Source organism: Topomyia yanbarensis, chromosome 2 (assembly GCF_030247195.1).
Source record: "Topomyia yanbarensis strain Yona2022 chromosome 2, ASM3024719v1, whole genome shotgun sequence".
NCBI classification, from domain to species: domain Eukaryota; kingdom Metazoa; phylum Arthropoda; class Insecta; order Diptera; family Culicidae; genus Topomyia; species Topomyia yanbarensis.
Window position 1 is genome coordinate 277,110,422 of NC_080671.1, and position 19,856 is coordinate 277,130,277.

Here is a 19,856-nt window from a genome sequence, read left to right on the forward strand (position 1 = left end):
TACAGAGAAGGGTGACCGGCGAACGAAAGTGGAAGACGAAAGCCTTCAACAAAGACCTCTTTGTTGAGGCACTTCGGCCGAACGGCGGGACCGAGAACGTGGATGCGGCTGACCTAACAAGAAGGATTGTGGCGGCTTGTGACGCCACAATGCCGCGAAAACTGGAACCACGCAACAAACAGCGTCCAGCTTACTGGTGGAACGAGACGCTTAGTACGTTACGCGCTGCTTGTCTCGGAGCCAGAAGGCGGGCCCAAAGAGCAAGGTCGGAACCAGATAGAGAAGAGCATAAGGCATCGTTTCGGGTAGCTAGGGCCGCTCTAAAACGGGAGATCAGACTTAGCAAGTCAGAGTGCCACAAGGAGCTATGCCGAGAAGTAGACGCCAATCCCTGGGGTGACGCATACCGAGTCGTGATGGCGAAAATGAAGGGTCCGACGACGCCAGCCAAAATGTGTCCGAGTAAGCTGAAGATAATCGTCGAGGGTCTTTTCCCGAAGCACGATCCAACTATATGGCCACCGTCACCGCACGGCGAGGAAGAAGGAACAAACATGGATCGGCAAGTGACTAACGACGAGCTAGTAGAAGCATCGAAGCGCCTAAAATCAAAGAAAGCCCCTGGTCCGGATGGAATACCAAACGTGGTACTGAAAGCTTCCCGACTATCTATGCCTGCGTTCCTCAGGGCTCCATTTTCGGTCCAACCCTTTGGAACGGGATGTACGATGGGGTCTTAACGCTGCAGCTGCCTAGGAAAGTGAAAATCGTAGGTTTCGCGGACGACGTGTCACTAACGGTGATGGGTGAGACACTTGAAGAAGTGGAGGTGTTGGTGATGGAGACAATAGACGCGATCGAGAGCTGGATGAGTGAGGTGAAGCTGCAAATAGCTCACCACAAGACGGTGGTGTTGTTGGTCAGCAACTGCAGATCGGTTCAACGGGTGCAGATCGACGTCGGAGGTGCAGGTTTTCACGGTTCCGCTTGGTTTTCAGCGCAGCACTCCAGGCAAGAACCCCATATCGGAGTATCGATGACGAAACAGTAGATAGCAGACGTCTCGTGCTGCTTCTCGGACCGCCGACGTTTGGCATGATTCTCGCTATTGCGTTTATTGCCTTCGTCGACTTTTCACAGGCGTAATCAACGTGGTTGTTGAAGCTCAACCGGTCGTCGATCATAACTCCCAATTGCTTCAATGCACGTTTCGATGCAATTACGTGCACGTAATTGCATCGAAACGTGCATTGAAGCAATTGGGAGTTATGATCGACGACCGGTTGAGCTTCAACAACCACGTTGATTACGCCTGTGAAAAGTCGACGAAGGCAATAAACGCAATAGCGAGAATCATGCCAAACGTCGGCGGTCCGAGAAGCAGCACGAGACGTCTGCTATCTACTGTTTCGTCATCGATACTCCGATATGGGGTTCTTGCCTGGAGTGCTGCGCTGAAAACCAAGCGGAACCGTGAAAACCTGCACAGGACATTCCGACTGATGGCCGTACGAGTCGCGAGTGCCTACAGAACAATATCGTCGGAGGCAGTATGCGTTATCGCCGGGATGATCCCCATCTGCATTACCCTGGCGGAAGACGTGGAATGCTATCAGCGGAGAAATGCACGTAACGCTAGGAGACTGGTTCGAGCGGGCTCGTGTGCTAAATGGCAACAGGAGTGGGACAACGCGGAGAAAGGAAGGTGGACCCACCGACTCATCCCAAATGTATCGGCCTGGGTACATAGGGAGCATGGAGAGGTGAACTTCCATTTGACGCAGTTTTTGTCCGGACACGGATGCTTCCGGAAATACTTGCATCGGTTTGGACACGCTTCGTCACCCCTTTGCCCGGAGTGTGCGACTATGCAGGAGACACCAGAACACGTGATCTTCGAATGCCCTAGATTCGAAGAAGTTCGTAGGGGTGTACCTGGTATGACAGTGGACAATATCGTCGAAGAGATGTGCCGTGACGAACATACCTGGGACGGTGCCAACAGAGTGGTCTCGAGCATACTCTCCGAGCTGCAGAGGAAGTGGCGAAGAGACCAGCAAGAAACCGCAAATCGGGTTTCGAGAGCAATTCCGCCGCCGGGGAACTCTCCAACTGTGTAGACTAGGTCCACCGTCAGTCTCTACGCATCGCTCGATCGAGATAGAAGTGTTTTGTATTCGGTCTGTTGAAAAAAGAACAGTGCAGTAATCCGCGTTCAAGGTTATTTTGCCATTCTTTGCCTCTTCGAGGTTTGGACTTTTATTTTCTTTTGTGCGTGTGTTAACCGTTAGGCCACATTCCTCAACCTTTTGTTCGTAAAGCGAGGATTGAACATTAACCAGCTATTTAAGCTGGACTGGTGCGTCGTGGGAAACGAGTATACAGATAAGTGAAATCCACCTTTTTGATACATTTACGGCTTTTTCCCGTCTGCGCGGGTGCTGACCCCGTGCGTTGACGGTGTCGATGGCTTCCTCCCCGGATGGCCAAATGGAGATCGAGTCGACTCCTAAGGCTCTCCCCCGACCCAAACAATATCCAGAGCTCTCGACCGGTCCCTTTGTGGTCTTCTTTCGGCCCAAAACAAAATCGCTGAATCTATTACAGATTTCAAAAGACCTGACGGAACGGTTCTCGGCTGTGACCGAAATAAAAAAGGTCCGCTCAGACAGGCTGAGGGTCGTGCTGAATAACTCAAAGCAGGCAAACGATATTGCTTGCTGCGAGCACTTTACGAAGGACTATCACGTGTATATTCCAGCTGTAAAAGTACAGTCTGAAGGCGTTGTCACCGATGACAGTTTGACATGCGAGGATCTGCTGCAGTACGGGGTTGGCCGTTTTAGAGACCGCATACTTCAGCCAGTGAAAATACTCGAGTGCAAGCGTTTGCACTCAGTAGTAGTTGCGGGGGATGGTTCAAAAACGTACCCCCAATCAAACTCTTATCGGTTGACCTTCGCTGGTACCGCTTTGCCAAATTACGTCCTCTTGCACAAGGTTCGTCTGCCTGTGCGTCTGTTTGTGCTGCGGGTCATGAATTGCACAAAGTGTAAACAATTGGGTCACACAGCCACCCATTGTAGCAATAAGGCCCGCTGTGGAAAAAGCGGGGAGAATCATCTAGATGATTCGTGCAGTAAGAATGCTGAGAAGTGTCCTTACTGTGCAGAGAATCTGCATGATAACTCGGCATGTCCCGCGTACAAACTACGCGGGGATAAACTAAAACGTTCCCTTGCGGGACGATCCGAACGTTCTTTCGCAGAAATGCTAAAGAAAGCTACACCACCAACCTCAACAAACATCTATGCTCACTTGCCTCCTAACGAGGGCGAGGCTGATGACCCACAAGAGGGAACATCTACTAGGGCGCCTAGAAGTTATAGGAAGAGGAGGAACATTTCCTCTCCTAAAGTTCGTTGTAAAGGCCAGAAGGTATCCCTTGACGGGACTCCGAAAGTCACATCTATTGGAAGTGTTGCAACCAAACCGAAGCAATTAGCTCCTGGTCTCGGAGGATTAAACTCAGAGAAGGAGTTCCCAGCACTTCCCGGAACATCAAAAATCCCAAGTGTTCCTCTGTTTCAGTTCGAGAATAATCGCGGCACTGGAATTATCAAGCTCTCGGACATTGTGGACTGGATAATAAAAACTTTCAATATAACTGATCCTATTAAAAGTCTTATGTTAGCTTTTCTCCCTACAGTATGAACATTTTTGAAGCAGTTGACTGCTAAATGGCCCCTCCTTTCAGCGATTGTATCCTTCGATGGCTAACTCATCGAACGAGGTCATGGATTTGATCACTGTTCTACAGTGGAATTGCAGAAGTATCATCCCGAAAATCGATTCCTTCAAAATTTTAATAAATAATTTGAGTTGCGATGCATTTGCATTATGTGAAACTTGGTTAACTTCCGATATAGATCTCAACTTCCACGACTTTAATATTATTCGCCTGGATCGAGACACCCCCTATGGAGGAGTGCTTTTGGGGATCAAAAAGCGCTATTCCTTCTACAGAATTAACCTTCCCTCGATAACAGGTATTGAAGTTGTCGCTTGTCAAGTAACAACCAAAGGCAAAGATCTTTGCATAGCTTCCATATATATTCCCCCCAACACCGCGATTGGGCATCGCCGGCTACATGACATCATAGAATCCCTGCCTGCACCGCGACTAGTTTTAGGCGACTTTAACTCTCACGGTACGGAATGGGGTTGCCTTTATGATGATAACCGTTCCTCTTTAATTCACAATATTTGCGACAACTTCAACATGACAATTCTAAACACGGGTGAAATGACACGGATTCCTCCCCCACCAGCGCGCCCAAGCGCATTAGATTTATCCCTTTGCTCGACCTCGCTAAAGTTAGAATGCGCGTGGAAGGTAATCCCTTATCCCCACGGTAGCGACCATCTGCCGATCGTAGTCTCAATCAATAACGGCTCAAGGCCATTGGAAACAATCAATATTTCGTATGACCTCACTCGAAATATCGATTGGAAGAGCTATGCTGCCGCGATATCCGACAACATCGAATCTACTCAAGAACTTCCTCCGGAGGAAGAGTACAGCTTTTTGGCTGGCTTGATTCTCGACAGCGCGAATCAAGCTCAGACTAAGCCAGTACCCGGCGCGAACATACAAAAACGTTCTCCCAATCCCTGGTGGGATAAAGAGTGCTCAGACGTGTACGCAGAGAAGGCCGCCGCGTTTAAGACCTTCCGGAACGACGGGTTACCCGCTAGTTTTCGACAGTACGCGACGTTAGACAAGCGAATGAAGAGTTTGAAAGCCAAAAAACGCGGTTATTGGCGCCGGTTCGTCGACGGATTAACGAGAGAAACATCGATGAGCACTCTTTGGGGAACAGCCCGACGTATGCGAAATCGAAACAGTACTAATGAGAGCGTGGAATATTCAAACCGTTGGATATTCGATTTCGCCAAGAAGGTTTGTCCGGATTCCGCCCGGCACAGAAGATCTACCGCGCCGCGTCCCGTCACGATAACGCGAACGAAACACCTTTTTCGATGGTGGAGTTCTCACTTGCTCTCTTGTCGTGTAACAATAAAGCTCCAGGGCCAGACAGAATCAAATTCAACTTGTTGAAGAATCTGCCAGACTCTGCCAAGAGACGCTTGTTGAACTTATTTAATAAGTTTCTCGAGGCTAACATTGTCCCACACGATTGGAGGCAAGTGAAGGTCATCGCCATCCAAAAACCAGGAAAACCAGCCTCTGACCACAATTCGTATCGACCGATCGCAATGCTATCTTGTATCCGGAAGTTGTTCGAGAAAATGATCCTATCTCGCCTCGACAATTGGGTCGAAGCAAATGGCTTACTGTCAGATACAAAATTTGGCTTTCGCAAAGGCAAAGGGACGAACGATTGTCTTGCGTTGCTCTCAACCGAAATTCAAATGGCCTATGCTAGTAAAGAGCAGATGGCATCAGTGTTCCTAGATATAAAGGGGGCTTTTGATTCAGTTTCTATCAACATTCTTTCAGAGAAGCTGCACCAGCATGGTCTTTCAGCGACTTTAAACAACTTTTTACTAAACTTGTTGTCGGAAAAGCACATGCATTTTTCGCATGGTGACTTATCGACATCACGATTTAGCTACATGGGCCTTCCCCAGGGCTCATGTCTAAGCCCCCTGTTATACAATTTCTACGTCAACGACATTGATGAATGTCTTGACAATTCCTGCACGTTAAGGCAACTTGCAGACGATGGCGTGGTGTTTGTTACGGGACCCAAAGCTGTCGATCTACAAGGACCATTACAGAATACCTTGGACAATTTGTCTGCATGGGCTATTAAGCTGGGTATCGAATTCTCCACGGAGAAAACTGAGCTAGTTGTATTTTCTAGGAAGCGTGAACCAGCAAAACTACAGCTTCTATTAATGGGTCAAACTATAGCTCAGGTCTTCACAGTAAAATATCTAGGGATCTGGTTCGACTCGAAAGGTACTTGGGGATGCCATATTCGGTATCTGAAACAGAAATGCCAACAAAGGATCAACTTTCTTCGTACAATAACCGGAACGTGGTGGGGTGCCCACCCAGGAGACCTAATTAGGTTGTATCAAACAACGATACTCTCGGTACTGGAATACGGATGCTTCTGCTTTCGATCCGCCGCGAACATACATTTCATCAAACTCGAAAGAATTCAGTATCGTTGTTTGCGTATCGCCTTAGGGTGCATGCAGTCGACCCATACGATGAGTCTCGAAGTCCTGTCGGGCGTTCTCCCGCTGAAAAATCAATTTTGGGAACTCTCATATCGATTGCTCATTCGATGCGATATCTTGAACCCGTTGGTGATTGAAAATTTCGAAAGGCTTGTTGAGCTCAATTCTCAGACCCGTTTTATGTCCCTGTACTTTGACTACATGGCGCAAAATATCAATCCTTCTTCTTACAATCCCAACCGTGTGCATTTCATAAATACTTCTGAATCTACTGTTTTCTTCGATACATCCATGAAAGATGAGATTATTGGAATTCCGGACCACATACGCCCACAAGTGGTTCCAAATATTTTTTATAATAAATTCCGAGAAGTCGACTGTTCTAAGATGTTTTATACTGACGGATCAAACCTCGAAGGGTCCACTGGCTTCGGTATTTTCAATCAAAAGTTCACCGCCTCCTACAAACTCAGTGACCCTGCTTCAGTTTACGCCGCAGAACTAGCTGCTATTCAGTATACCCTTGGAGTCATTGACACATTACCCGCAGACCATTACTTCATCGTCTCGGATAGTCTGAGTTCTATTGACGCTATTCGCTCGATGAAACATGGAAAGCATTCCTCGTATTTTTTGGGGAAAATACGGGAGCTACTGAGTGCTTTATCTGACAAATCTTTCCAGATTACCTTGGTGTGGGTCCCTTCTCATTGCTCCATTCCGGGCAATGAGAAGGCGGACTCCTTAGCTAAGGTGGGTGCCATTGAAGGTGACGTTTTTGAAAGACCAATTTGCTTCCACGAATTTTTCAGTATTACTCATCAGAGAACCCTCGAAAGTTGGCAAACCTCGTGGAGCAATGGGGAGGTGGCTACATTCGATAGTCCCTAAGGTATCGACGAAACCTTGGTTCAAGGGGATGGATGTGGGTCGTGACTTCATTCGTGTGATGTCCCGACTCATGGCGAACCATTACACGCTGGATGCACATCTCCGACGTATTGGGCTCGTGGAGAGTGGTATCTGCGCTTGTGGCGACGGTTATCACGATATAGAGCACATAGTCTGGGCGTGCACCGAGTACAGTTCCGCCAGGTCTCGGCTTATGGACACCCTCCGGGCCCGAGAAAGACCACCCAACGTCCCGGTTCGAGATGTGTTGGCAAGCCGCGATGTCCTCTATATGTCCCTTATATACACCTTCATAAAAACCATCAATATCCAACTTTAACTGCCCCTTTTCCTTATCATTCTCAGAAACGCTCTCTTCCACCTGTACCATACACCCACGATGGTTTGATGCGACTCCAAGGCGACACAAAACGTCCCTGTCGAATGAGCCAACAAACACGGGACCTAAAGCACGAACATCACACGCACAACTCGAAATGTAGCCGATCAACATCTGAGCCGCACTACGAAATCGTCTGGAGAAACCCCTGCCATCTTGAGAACGACCACCCGGCGTCCCAGTACATGATTGTTCCTGATGAAGGCCACCCTGATTCTGTAATCCACCCGTTGATCTCCCGAAGTCTGAAACTGAAATAATGTTCTCCCCCTGCCATGTTTGTCCACCCTACTTCCCCTGACTCTTATACACAGAAATAACACCCCTTCCGCCCCCCCCACATATCTTCATGAAGCATTTAGCTCTTCTTGCCTTTTCTAGTTTTAACTATTATATTATATGATCTCGTTGAAAATGCCCAACTCTACTACCACATAAAATAACTCTAATTAATGTCTCCGAATCTTTACAAAATTTAATCACGCCCTCTAATTATTTCTACTTTTAAGATAGTCGTAAAAATTTTCCCCCTTAGTTAAACATTATTTGCTCCAATAATCTCATTGCTAAAAATGTCAAACCATATTGCCATAAAAACTAAATGACCCCCTAATCTTACGAATTTCAAAAATCAATATGTAATCCCCTAGTTTTAAGTAATTTAAAATGTAAAACAAAACAAAATTGGCACCTTTAAGCTAACGCAAACCTGCCTTATCAAATAAACGAATTGAAAAAAAAAACTAGGTCCACCGCCGGGTTTTCAATAAATTCTGTCGTTATCTTTTCCTTCATGTATTGTAGTATGTTCTTTGTTTCTTCCATACTTTTGTTTCTGGCTCTTTTGGCTCTGCAAATATAACTTTATTAGTTGCAAATAAATATTTTCGTCAATTATACTCCTCTTTTGTATTCGCATTTTAAAAGCTTTTCTTCATCTTATATCAAACAAACGATTACCCATTTCGTGGTAATTTTGTTCCTTTTTATCATATTTGTATACCTTTACCTTCATCTAATTTTTTTTTCACAAGAAATCCCATATTTCCGAAATTTTATGTTCTCGCTGTTGATTATTTACTCTTTATTTTCCTTTCACTTTCGCTTTTCCTCATATTGTAAATTGCTTATATCCATGTTAATTAATGACAACGATTATCATGTTCATTTAATTTGCATTGTGTCTCTTACTTACCAAAATTTTCTTATTCTTTTCAATTTATTTCGTATCACATTCTTGTTTTATTTATCCCTCGTCTTTCTTATATGAAGTGTTTTCAATAATTGATTGATTTAATACAATAAAGTTTTTATTTACTTTTTTATTATTTAGGACAGCTTGATTTTAATGGCTAGCCTTAAACGAGGAGTAATAGCTATTTACTGATTTTAAACATGTACACTAGTATCTGCAGCTATGTACATTTTTCACTTCTGTAGTTTAATCCATATATTTTTTGAGTCGTTTGTTATGAACCTTTTCTATTGTCGCTGCAGCACTATTCTGCAATGCGCTGAACAGTCCAGCGACGCGAAGATTTCTAGCGACGTCAGTGGAATTGTCATTTCATGTTTTGACATTTTTGTTTTGAAATAAAGAAATATATTCTGATCTGAATAAATAATATTTAAATTTCAAGATAAAAGCAAGTGATAATTAATCGTTAGCTAAATAGTGGTATAAATATGGCCAATGTCATCATTCACGCAGTCCAATAACAGCATGCAGTACCAAACACCGTGTATCATGCCCTTTATGCACATTATTATTTGGGAATGAGCAAAAAAGATATTGCTACAATTTACGGCAAGAGCTTGTCCACAATTTATTCGTGGTTAAGAAAGTTCGAAAATGAGGGTGTTTACCAACGGAAAAAGCGGATCCAAATCTACAAGAAGTTCAACGCGGAAATGAGATTATGGTTAGTGCAATTGTACCAGGAGCGTCCTTTGCTATTTTTGGACGAAGCTAAGGAGAAGTTTCAGAAGCACTTTCAAATAAGCATAAGTTTTTCCTCGGTTTGTTTCATTCTGCATGAAGCTGGACTCTCGTGGAAGACGATCGAAAGAAGGGCAATTCAAATACGGGAGGCAGAGATTGTTAGATTCATGCAAGAGCTTCTGGCTATTCCGTGGGACATTTATAATTTGGTGTTCTTGGAGTTTTGACAACAGGGATATGTTTCGCCGTAAGGGATATGGTGTTGTGGGGCAAAAAGTTATTTACAGTGGTGAATTTTGCCGCAGACCAAGTTTATCTTTCTTGTGTTTCTTGGGATCAGACGGAATTTTGGATAGCTTTTGGACGGATGGAACGTTTAACCGCACTAAATTTTTTGACTGCGCTCGCGAGTTCGCACTACGAAATCCGAAAGTCTATCAATATCCAGGATTCCATTCAGTTTGGATAATGGATGGTGCAAGAATTCACTGCGATGCTAACATTATTAGATATATGCGATCAATAGGCATAATACCAATATTCCTTCCGGCGTACTGTCCCTTCTTCAATCCCATAGAAATAGTTTTCGGTCTTATCAAAAAACGCTTGCAACGAACACGACAAGAGAATACACCAATTATGAGTGACGTATGCGAAACTATAAGCTATTTCAATCAATATTCCTGTGAAAGCCTGTTCGCTTATTGCGGTTACTATTACGGGGGAAATTTCTACCCAGAAAAAGGACTACAACAAGATCCAGCGAATATAGGTTTGCACATGATTCCTGAGTGATTGTGTTATACTATCTCCCAATTTATACTACAATTCCAAAAATAGTTGGATTATTGGATTAAATACATAACTAATTTACTAAAATAACATTGATTATTTATTGTCCAAAATAATATTAAAAAGAAAGTCAGTTTTCCAAGTGCTGCAGAAGCGCGCGAATCGGGTAAAGCATCAGTCCTATTCTGATGATGATATGAATTATGTGTGATCGATGTCCGGACAGTTTGTCACACTATCAGCTAAAACCTTACTTAGCTCTGACTCCACCGGACGCACTGCGGATTGCACAGCAACAATAATCTCCTCTGCTGATCTTCCCTTTGAAATAATTCCTTCCAGCTTCTGCGCAACATTTGACAAAATGGAAACCGCTGAAGTAACTCCGTTATATATTTCCTCAAGATCTTTTAACCAGCCCCCATTCACTACTTGTGCAACCGATGCACCACGATGAACGGATTGCAATCTTGCAGCTTCTGAAACACCTGTCCACCTGAAATATTTGGCGAGCTCCAATGGAGGCGAAGAAGCCTTCTTCATTTCCTCCTGTTTGTGCGCAGCTGACGAGTGAATTGTATTGGCCCACAATAACCAAGAACTATGGTGGCCCTCCAATTCAGGATGACTCTGTTTTAACTCAGTGGCTAATTCCGCATCATCACGGGTGGAGTGGGCTCCAGAACGATCGGGATTGTTTGGCGACATTAATTGTTTGAGGACCATCTGATACTGAGCGTTGGTCTCGACGTTTACGGAGTATGCATTAATGAAAATTTTGATTTGCTTGTCTCTCCATGATGTAAGCAAACGAGACGACACTGCAGAAGTAGTATACGCCTTCCTTTTCATCTGGTCTTGCAAAGTCACAAACTTTTCAATATCTTCACGGTCCGATTTTGGCTTTTCAGCCCATTTCGGCCCATTGTTATCAAATTCTATTTCCCTCGATACATGCCTCGCAGCAAATTTCCAAATGCAATCCATCACGTCCTTTGGAGAATCTCCAACAACCGTTCTGGTTCCTACTACTCTAGGGCGCATTTGTCCACGGAATAAACGACGAAAGAATAAGCCTTAGAAGAAGTACAAATATTTCTCCTGAGCTACTTCCAGCATATTAACATCATCGTCTTTTGAAGGGTCAAGATCTTGAAATCCAACTGGGGGATCTTCAATTAAGTCATTCTGAACATGCAACGAGTCTTGGAAAGAAGGTGAAGAGGATTTCCATTGTTGAGTAGGAAAATCTTCAGTGTCCGTATCTTCAAGGCCTTCCAAATATTCCTCCTCCTCGTACCTGTTTGTAACAGTTCTGCATAAGATATGAAGGAATTTGTATCTCGAAATGTAAATGTTACTTACTCGTTCTCGTAAGATTCCATTTGTTATTAAACCTCACATATAAAGCAGCAAGAACCACCTACTGTAAATGAATAAAATAAACAAAACAATTTTCATCAATAAAACTGTAGTTAATCTCATATTTTGCGTTGTCATGGTTATAGTCGACATGCTGCTAAAAATTAATCACTTTCTTATTTATTTGAATCATGTGAGATCATGACAAATGAATATCATAATATAAAACTTTTAAATGCGATTGTATGGCTCTAATTTGAAATTTTTTTCCCTTATCAATCACAAAAAAATTGGATTTGAATTATTTGTTTATAATCAACACATTTAACAAAGTCTACACTACATCAAGAAACTATGAACTTCGCTGGGGTAACGTATGCTGACGAGCGACAAGTCGCTTCTGATTTTTGTCTGCAGACACAATAATTTATTTCCGTTTTTGACCACGGTCGTATGCTCACTTGGGAGCTCGACGACTTAATATGGACCTCTCCAAAGAAGTTGCAATTTCTGTCCGGTACCTGTGGGGTTGGCTTTAATTAACACCATTTCGTCCCACATAGGTTGCCATTCGGTAGTGTTTCTATCGTATAATTCTTTCCTTTTTTGTTTCGATAGAATTAGATTTTTGCGTGCTTGAGTATGCATGTTCTTGAATATAGATCGCATCTCATTCACGTAATCCTCATAATATACGCCCTCATTGTCCCATTTGTAAACTGAATTAGGGATGTTGGCGCGTTTGCCATATACTAATTGAAATGGTGTGAAACCTGTTGATGAATTAGTTGTTTTATTATATTCAAACGTAAAAAAGGGTAAAAGTTGATCCCAAGTTTTCGAATCGCTTCCTACGTATTGTCGCTTATAGATTTTCAGTTATCTATTTGACCTTTCCACCAAATTTGCTCGTGGATGATAAATACTTGTTGTAATTTTCTTTAATTTTAAAATTCTGCAGACGTTTTTCATTAGGGAGCTTACAAAATTTGTCCCATTATCTGTTACCAACTCCAAGGGAGTTCCAAATTTGCAGATATAATTCTCAACAAATGTTTGCGCGACCGTTGCGCTTTCTTGATTTTCCATCGGTGCTACAATCAAGTATCTTGTTAGGTCGTCTTGCATAACTAGACCGTACTTGTTACCCCAATCGGATTCTGGTAATACCACAATGTCCATATATAACTTTTCAAATGGTTCGGACGATGTGGTTGTTATTTTCATTGGAATTTTGTTGGATCGTACAATCTTGTTCTTTTGGCACGAATCACATTGTGTTGTACGAGGTTCTGGATGTGGCAGGATTAAACGAAGGTTAACTTCAACGGACTGGTCGGTTCACTGAATCGAGCGGATTAAACGGCACTGTTTATCAAATCCCGAAAACCTTAGCGAAACACACGAAATATTTATAAGCGATTTACGGAATGCCAAACACTTTCAAATTGTTTGAATTTTAATGAATTTAATTTTATTGGAAACCAGGAAATTCTCAGTTTAACTTATTGCGCTTAGTACTTTATTAACGTTTGGACTCGGTAATGATTGGACAAGGAATGAAACATGAAATGTTTCACGCGAAAAATGAGCATACCTTGAGAGAACTCTCTCTGCAGCATTCGATGCGCGAGAGTATCGCAATTTAGCAGTGTGCGTGAAGTCAAACGATCATAACCAGATTAAGAGTATGGAGTGTTGCAAAAAAGGTACTGTGTGGCACATTCCTAGTGCCTTTGCATGCAAGCCCGAACATAACCCCCCACCTTGAAATATTTACTTTCAATAAACTATACACTAGTCCTACACTAATACATTGATAACTACATACAAATTTAGCGAATGTAAGAATAAACGTCAGACGAATCGAGTGTTAATGCTGCTGCTCATTGATTCTCGTGCTGCTGCTAACATCTGAAGGTGCGCCATCGGTGCTGGAGCTTTCGTTTGTTGTAGGTTCATCGGAGGCGTCAGAAGGAAGTAGACACATTTTTGAGATCGGCCGCTTCAGGATACCTCTAGCAGTTTTCAGTGTAACAACCCTAACGAGTTGATCTGGTCCAGGATGGACAGAAATAATTCGTGCGAGTGGCCATTTTACGGGGTGTTGGAACTCATCGACAAGGATTACGAGTCGCCCAGGATGCAATTCTTTGTTTTCCTTTGTTAGCTTGTTGGATTTTTGCATCTCTTGTAAATATTCACCGCGCCAGTGGTGCCAAAATTGTTGAAACAAACGCTGTATCGATTGGTAGTGGTCTAATCTGTTCGTAGGGACGTTTGTTACATCGGCTTCTGGTATGCAATGCATTGTGGTCCCGATCAAAAAATGAGCTGGAGTAAGGCAGGACAGATCATTTGGATCTTCAGAAAGGGGAACCAATGGACGCGAATTCATGGCAGCTTCGATTTCTGATAGTACAGTGCTCATATCTTCGTACGTTAAACGGGAGTTCTGTAACTGGCGATATAAATGTTGCTTGGCAACTTTAACTGCTGCTTCCCACAATCCTCCGAAGTTGGGGGCCTTCGGCGGGGTTAAGTGCCAAGTAATGCCTTCATTAGCGCATTTAGACTGGATAATTTCTTGATTTTTTCTCAGCCAAACGTGAATTTGTTCCAACTCGTTTTTTGCTCCCTCGAAGTTTTTGCCGTTGTCTGAGTGGATATCTGTAGGGCGACCTCTTCTGGCAACGAAACGTCGAAGTGTCGCTAGGAAAGCTGCTGTGGAAAGGTCACTGACCAACTCGATGTGGACCGCCTTTGTACTGAAGCACACAAATATGCAAATGTAGACCTTCGATGCTCCTGCCTTCCTATGAATGGGCTTCAAGTAAATGGGGCCGGCATAGTCTACCCCAGTTATAGTGAATGGACGACTTGGTGTGATACGTGAAAGAGGTAACTGTCCTATTTGCTGACTCACAGGAACGGGACTAACTCGGGTGCATTGATAGCATTCTCTTATCACGCTTCTTATTAGGCGTCTTCCGTTTGTAGGCCAATATTGCTCCCTTATAGCAGCGAGAGTAAGTCGGCCACCTCCATGCATTAATTTCAGGTGGTAGTATTTAGCGAGGAGACGGGTATAAGGATGGAAACTTGGCAAAAGGACTGGGTGTTTTTTGATGTAGGGTTGTTCTGACAATGCTAATCTCCCTCCCACTCTTATTATTCCTTCAGGGTCTATAAATGGCTTCAGCAGTCGAAGACAAGAGTGTTTAGAAACTTCGTTACCCTTCATTAAGTCCTTGATTTCCTGTTTGAATACATCGCTCTGAGCAAGTTGAACGAGGGTCGATTGTGTTTTGACTAGTTCATTGACGGTTAACGAGCTGCTGGCTTGGTTTGCGTTTGAAGGTTGTGTACGGGCTTTCACACGACATTTATAGGCGAATCGAAGGCAGTATGCCGTGACACGAACTAGTCGGCTGTGGGATGAGAATCTTGCAAAGTAATAGTTGTATAGGGTCTCGGTCTGAACTGTGGCAACTACAACGTTCCGGCGCTCCTTTCCATCTTTTGGGTATTCAGAAATATTTGTCGTTGGCCAGTGTTCTTCAGGAAGAGACAGCCAGACGGAACCTTGTCTCCAAGCGACGCTTGACACGAAATCAATTGCATCCATTCCTCGCGACACTATGTCGGCTGGATTTTCCTTCCCGGCAACATGTTTCCAAAAAGATCCTTGTGTAGCGGACTGAATAGCTGATACGCGATTAGCTACGTAAGTTTTCCAAGTGTTTGGTGGAGACCTTAGCCATTGCAATGTGACCGTCGAGTCGGACCAGAAATAGGACGAATCAATATTAATTTGCAAAGCTTGCACAATCCTGGTGTAGAGTTTCGCAGCAAGGTCAGCTGCACATAATTCTAGTCTCGGAAGTGTGACCCGCTTGAGGGGTGCCACACGAGATTTGGACGCTAATAGCTGTACGGAAATATTACCCTTAGAATCGATTGAACGGGCATATGTGCACGCACCATACGCTTGTTCGGATGCATCAGCAAACGTATGTAATTGAATTGATGCATTTGGGAGGAATGCGTATCGGTTTACATTGAAGTTTGCGAGTAATGGTAGTTGCTCGGAGTACCTTTTCCATTTTACTGCAATACTTTCCGGAACTACGTCATCCCATCCACAGGGTTGTAACCACAAGTGTTGCATAAGAATTTTGCCTTGAATGATGACTGGTGCAATAAGCCCTAAAGGGTCAAATAGCTGCGAAATTTCTGAAAGGATTTCACGCTTTGTTAAATTGTTCCCCTTTTTGTTTATGTTAGTATTAAATCGTATTGTATCGCTTTGCGGTTCCCAAGCAATACCCAAAGTCTTTACTGTTTCATTTTTGTCAAACTTTAACGGTGACTGTGTACCGATATCATCTACCGAGAGACCTTGGAGCACATTAAGTTTGTTCGACGTCCATTTTCGAAGAGAAAATCCTCCTTTAGAAAGCAATTCTCTCAACTCAGTCCTCAGCTGTATCGCTTCCTCCTCTGATTGCGCTCCACCGATAAAATCGTCTACATAAAACCCCTTTCGTAGAGCTGGGCCGCCCAGAGGGTAAGATCCCCCTTCGTCTTTCGCTAGTTGTTGCAGGGTTCGGGTTGCAAGAAACGACGATGGAGAGAGTCCATAAGTAACTGTTAAAAGCTCATAGGATCGAATTGCTTCACTTCGGCGAAATCGCCACAATATACGCTGGAAAGGTGTATCATTGGTGCGTACTAGTACTTGACGGTACATCTTTTCGATGTCTGCGACCACCGCCACTGGGTAAGTACGGAATCTGAGAATGACTGAAATCAAGTCATCTTGGACGACTGGACCAACGAGTAAAGCATCATTGAGGGAGTGGCCTGATGACATTTTGGCTGATCCATCAAAAACCACCCGCACTTTTGTTGTAGTGCTAGATTCTTTGACGACAGCGTGGTGAGGAAGGTAACACTGGTTAGAGAAGCCATTCTCCTCAATTGGAACCAATCGCATATGGCCGAGTGATAAATACTCTTGCATGAATTTGTTATATTCCGTCCAGAGCTGATGGTCACGATCGAGTCTTTTTTCAAGTAGCTCGAATCGTCGTAGTGCAGCGAATTTGGATTCTCCGAGGAATTCTTCAAAGTTGTTGTGACGGGGCAAACGAACAATATATCTCCCTTCAAAGTCCCGGAGTACGGTGGCTGCGTAGAATTCTTCACAGTACTGTTCTTCTACGGAATTATTGGCCTGATTTGGTAGCTCTTCAATTTCCCAAAATCGTTCTAAATTTTCTTCTAGTGTAGCCAGTGATACTGAAGTAACGGAATGATGCGAAATTTGCTTCGAGAATTGGGTAATGTTGGTCGTTCCCGAGACCAGCCATCCAAAGACGCTGTCCACCAAAATCGGCAAGGATTTCGAGAGCTCAATTCTAGCGGCTGAAGCATGAAAAAAAATGTTCGTTACCAATAATTAAATCAATGCCGGCTGATTTGTTGAAACTAGGATCAGCAAGAAATATGTTTTTAGAAAGCCCCCAATCGTCGATATGCACATCGTGAGCTGGTAGGTTTGACGTGACTTTGTCCAAAATTAAAAAACTGACATCCATCGCGAAATCTTCCTTTCTGGACCGAATCTGAGTAGAAACTGCTTGTGTTACATGCTGAGGTTTGTTTCCGACACCGTGAAGTACATTGGCCTTTTTTCTTTTTAGGCGTAGGATTTGAACCATACGTTCAGAAATAATATTTGGTTGCGAACCGCAGTCCAGCAAGGCTCGTGCAAAATGTTCCTTTCCGTACCGATCAACTATTACCAGCACCACCGTTAACATTAAAACACTTCTCTCAGATTGCTGCGGATGTAATGTACTGCGGGTGGCATCCATTCTCGTGGCAGACGTGGCCGAAAGTGTGGATGTTGTATCAAAGGGCGCGCTTGGTGTCCGCATTGACGTGACAGGATAGCTTCCCGATGTGGTGGGACCTGCGTTAACATTGAACCGACTAATATTATCGGCAAACGCCGGATGGAGGAGTGAATGATGGCGTCGTTTACAAATTCTACAGCTGAATTTCGATAAACAGTTTCTTGCAAAGTGATCTGCTCGGAAACAATTGAGGCACAAACGGTTGGCATTCACTAAATTCATTTTGTCAGTTATCGAAGACTGTTCGAATGATGCACACTTCACTAGTGGGTGGTGTTGATCGCAAGCATAACAATTAAATGGAATCTTCTCAGTCGCTGCATGGGAGGAAACATTTGCTCGATGACTTCTTTCAGTATCAGGAAGGCTCGATGCAAGAACGGAATGCTGGTGATTGACCATAATCGATTCTAAGACACGCATACGACGCTGAAGAAAACCTATTAAGCACTTGTATGTGGGTGTCTCTAAAGTTGAAGCGTGATCCTCCCAAGCCGCCAACGTGTCATCATGCAAGCGTGTACAAAGAAGGTGTTCCAAAATCGTGCTCCACGAATCGATAGGCTCACCTAATTGTCCCAATATTTTAACATGTCGCTCAAACTCATCAACGACCGCATGCAGTGCAGATGCCGATTCTCTCGACATTTCTGAACTGTCAAATAAAGCCTGCAGATGACGTTTTTTCAACAAGTATTCGTTGGAGTATCTACTTATCAGCGAATCCCACGCCAGTTTGTAATTAGCGGAACTTATTCCGATGGATTCGATGAACTGCGCTGCTTCTCCTTTTAGGGCTGCCCTTAAATAATGAAATTTTTGTATATCCGCCACTTCTTGATTGGAATGGATGAGGGCGACGAACGTATCGTGGAACGCAAGCCAGTCTTTGTAGTCTCCGGAGAATTCAGGTAATGAGATTGTTGGTAGCTTAAGACCCTTAAGAGTGGAAGAATACCCTACGGTTGTGTTGTGAGGGACAGTATTGTGTGGATTAACAGGAGGTGGTAGCTTAGAGTGTAGGAATGCCTTTATTTTGAACAACAGAGGCTCAAAGTGTGCACGGTAATTAAGGTTTCTCACCAGACCTTCATTCGATTCTTCGCCGTCTTCTAGCTGCGTTTGCACATCCTCAAGTCCTTGCCAAAGTATGTCCAAGTTCTCCAGTCGAAATGCAACCTCGAGCTTGTCCCGTTCTGCATCGTATCGGTCCATAAATTGTTCAGCCCGACTCAAAGAAGCAAGTAGTGTAGTCCTCCTCGCTGTCAACTGTTGCTTCGTGCGTAGGCAATCCATCGTACAGAAATCTAGCAAAGAAGGACCCAGCAGCACAGGCGGGAAAACAGTAATAACTTGGAAAGGTACTCACCTAACCAAGGCAAATGCAAGCCTTGTATAATTGGTATTTAATACGCTATGTATAGCACCGCGCGTCGATTGGTGAAGAAATTTGCAACCGGACGGGAGGAGTTGAAAAACACCACGAATAATCTGGTAAAATAGAAAACCAGGTAGCACTGACAAATATCTAAGTAATGCTTGGAGCGACTCTCACCTGCTCAAGGCAAGATTGTGCCTTGTACGCGTTCAAGGTTGCTGCGAGGGAAACGCCGATAGACGCAGCGGTAGGAAAGTTGACCAATTCACAATGTTGCTCTTGATGTGTGGACCTCTATGATTACTGAACTTCTATTGGTTTTGATACGCCTTGTATAATTAAAGCTGAGTGGGGTGTTGAGATAGCTTCCCTTGGTGGCGGCGGTTGGCGTCACTTCAGAACGGTTTCGATGGCGCGCGATGGATCCCAGAACAATCGTTTGAATAGGACTATTGTCCTGCCTTTAGGTTTGGAACATGGCGAACTGCAGTACTCCAAAATGCGTCACAAACGCCAATTTACGCTGCTCACCGCGCCACAATCCTGGTCACGGCACCAGAAATATGTTGTACGAGGTTCTGGATGTGGCAGGATTAAACGAAGGTTAACTTCAACGGACTGGTCGGTTCACTGAATCGAGCGGATTAAACGGCACTGTTTACCAAATCCCGAAAACCTTAGCGAAACACACGAAATATTTATAAGCGATTTACGGAATGCCAAACACTTTCAAATTGTTTGAATTTTAATGAATTTAATTTTATTGGAAACCAGGAAATTCTCAGTTTAACTTATTGCGCTTAGTACTTTATTAACGTTTGGACTCGGTAATGATTGGACAAGGAATGAAACATGAAATGTTTCACGCGAAAAATGAGCATACCTTGAGAGAACTCTCTCTGCAGCATTCGATGCGCGAGAGTATCGCAATTTAGCAGTGTGCGTGAAGTC

At 43.9% G+C, this 19,856-nt stretch overlaps 1 protein-coding gene and 1 pseudogene across 3 annotated transcripts in view; both read left to right on the forward strand.

Moving 5' to 3' along the window:
* The window catches only part of LOC131683179 (uncharacterized), a 933,050-nt gene that overhangs the window by 788,744 nt on the left and 124,450 nt on the right, over positions 1-19,856 (forward strand). The gene's annotated exons all lie outside the window — the stretch shown is intronic.
* LOC131683180 (uncharacterized) lies at positions 9,013-12,023 on the forward strand (annotated as a pseudogene).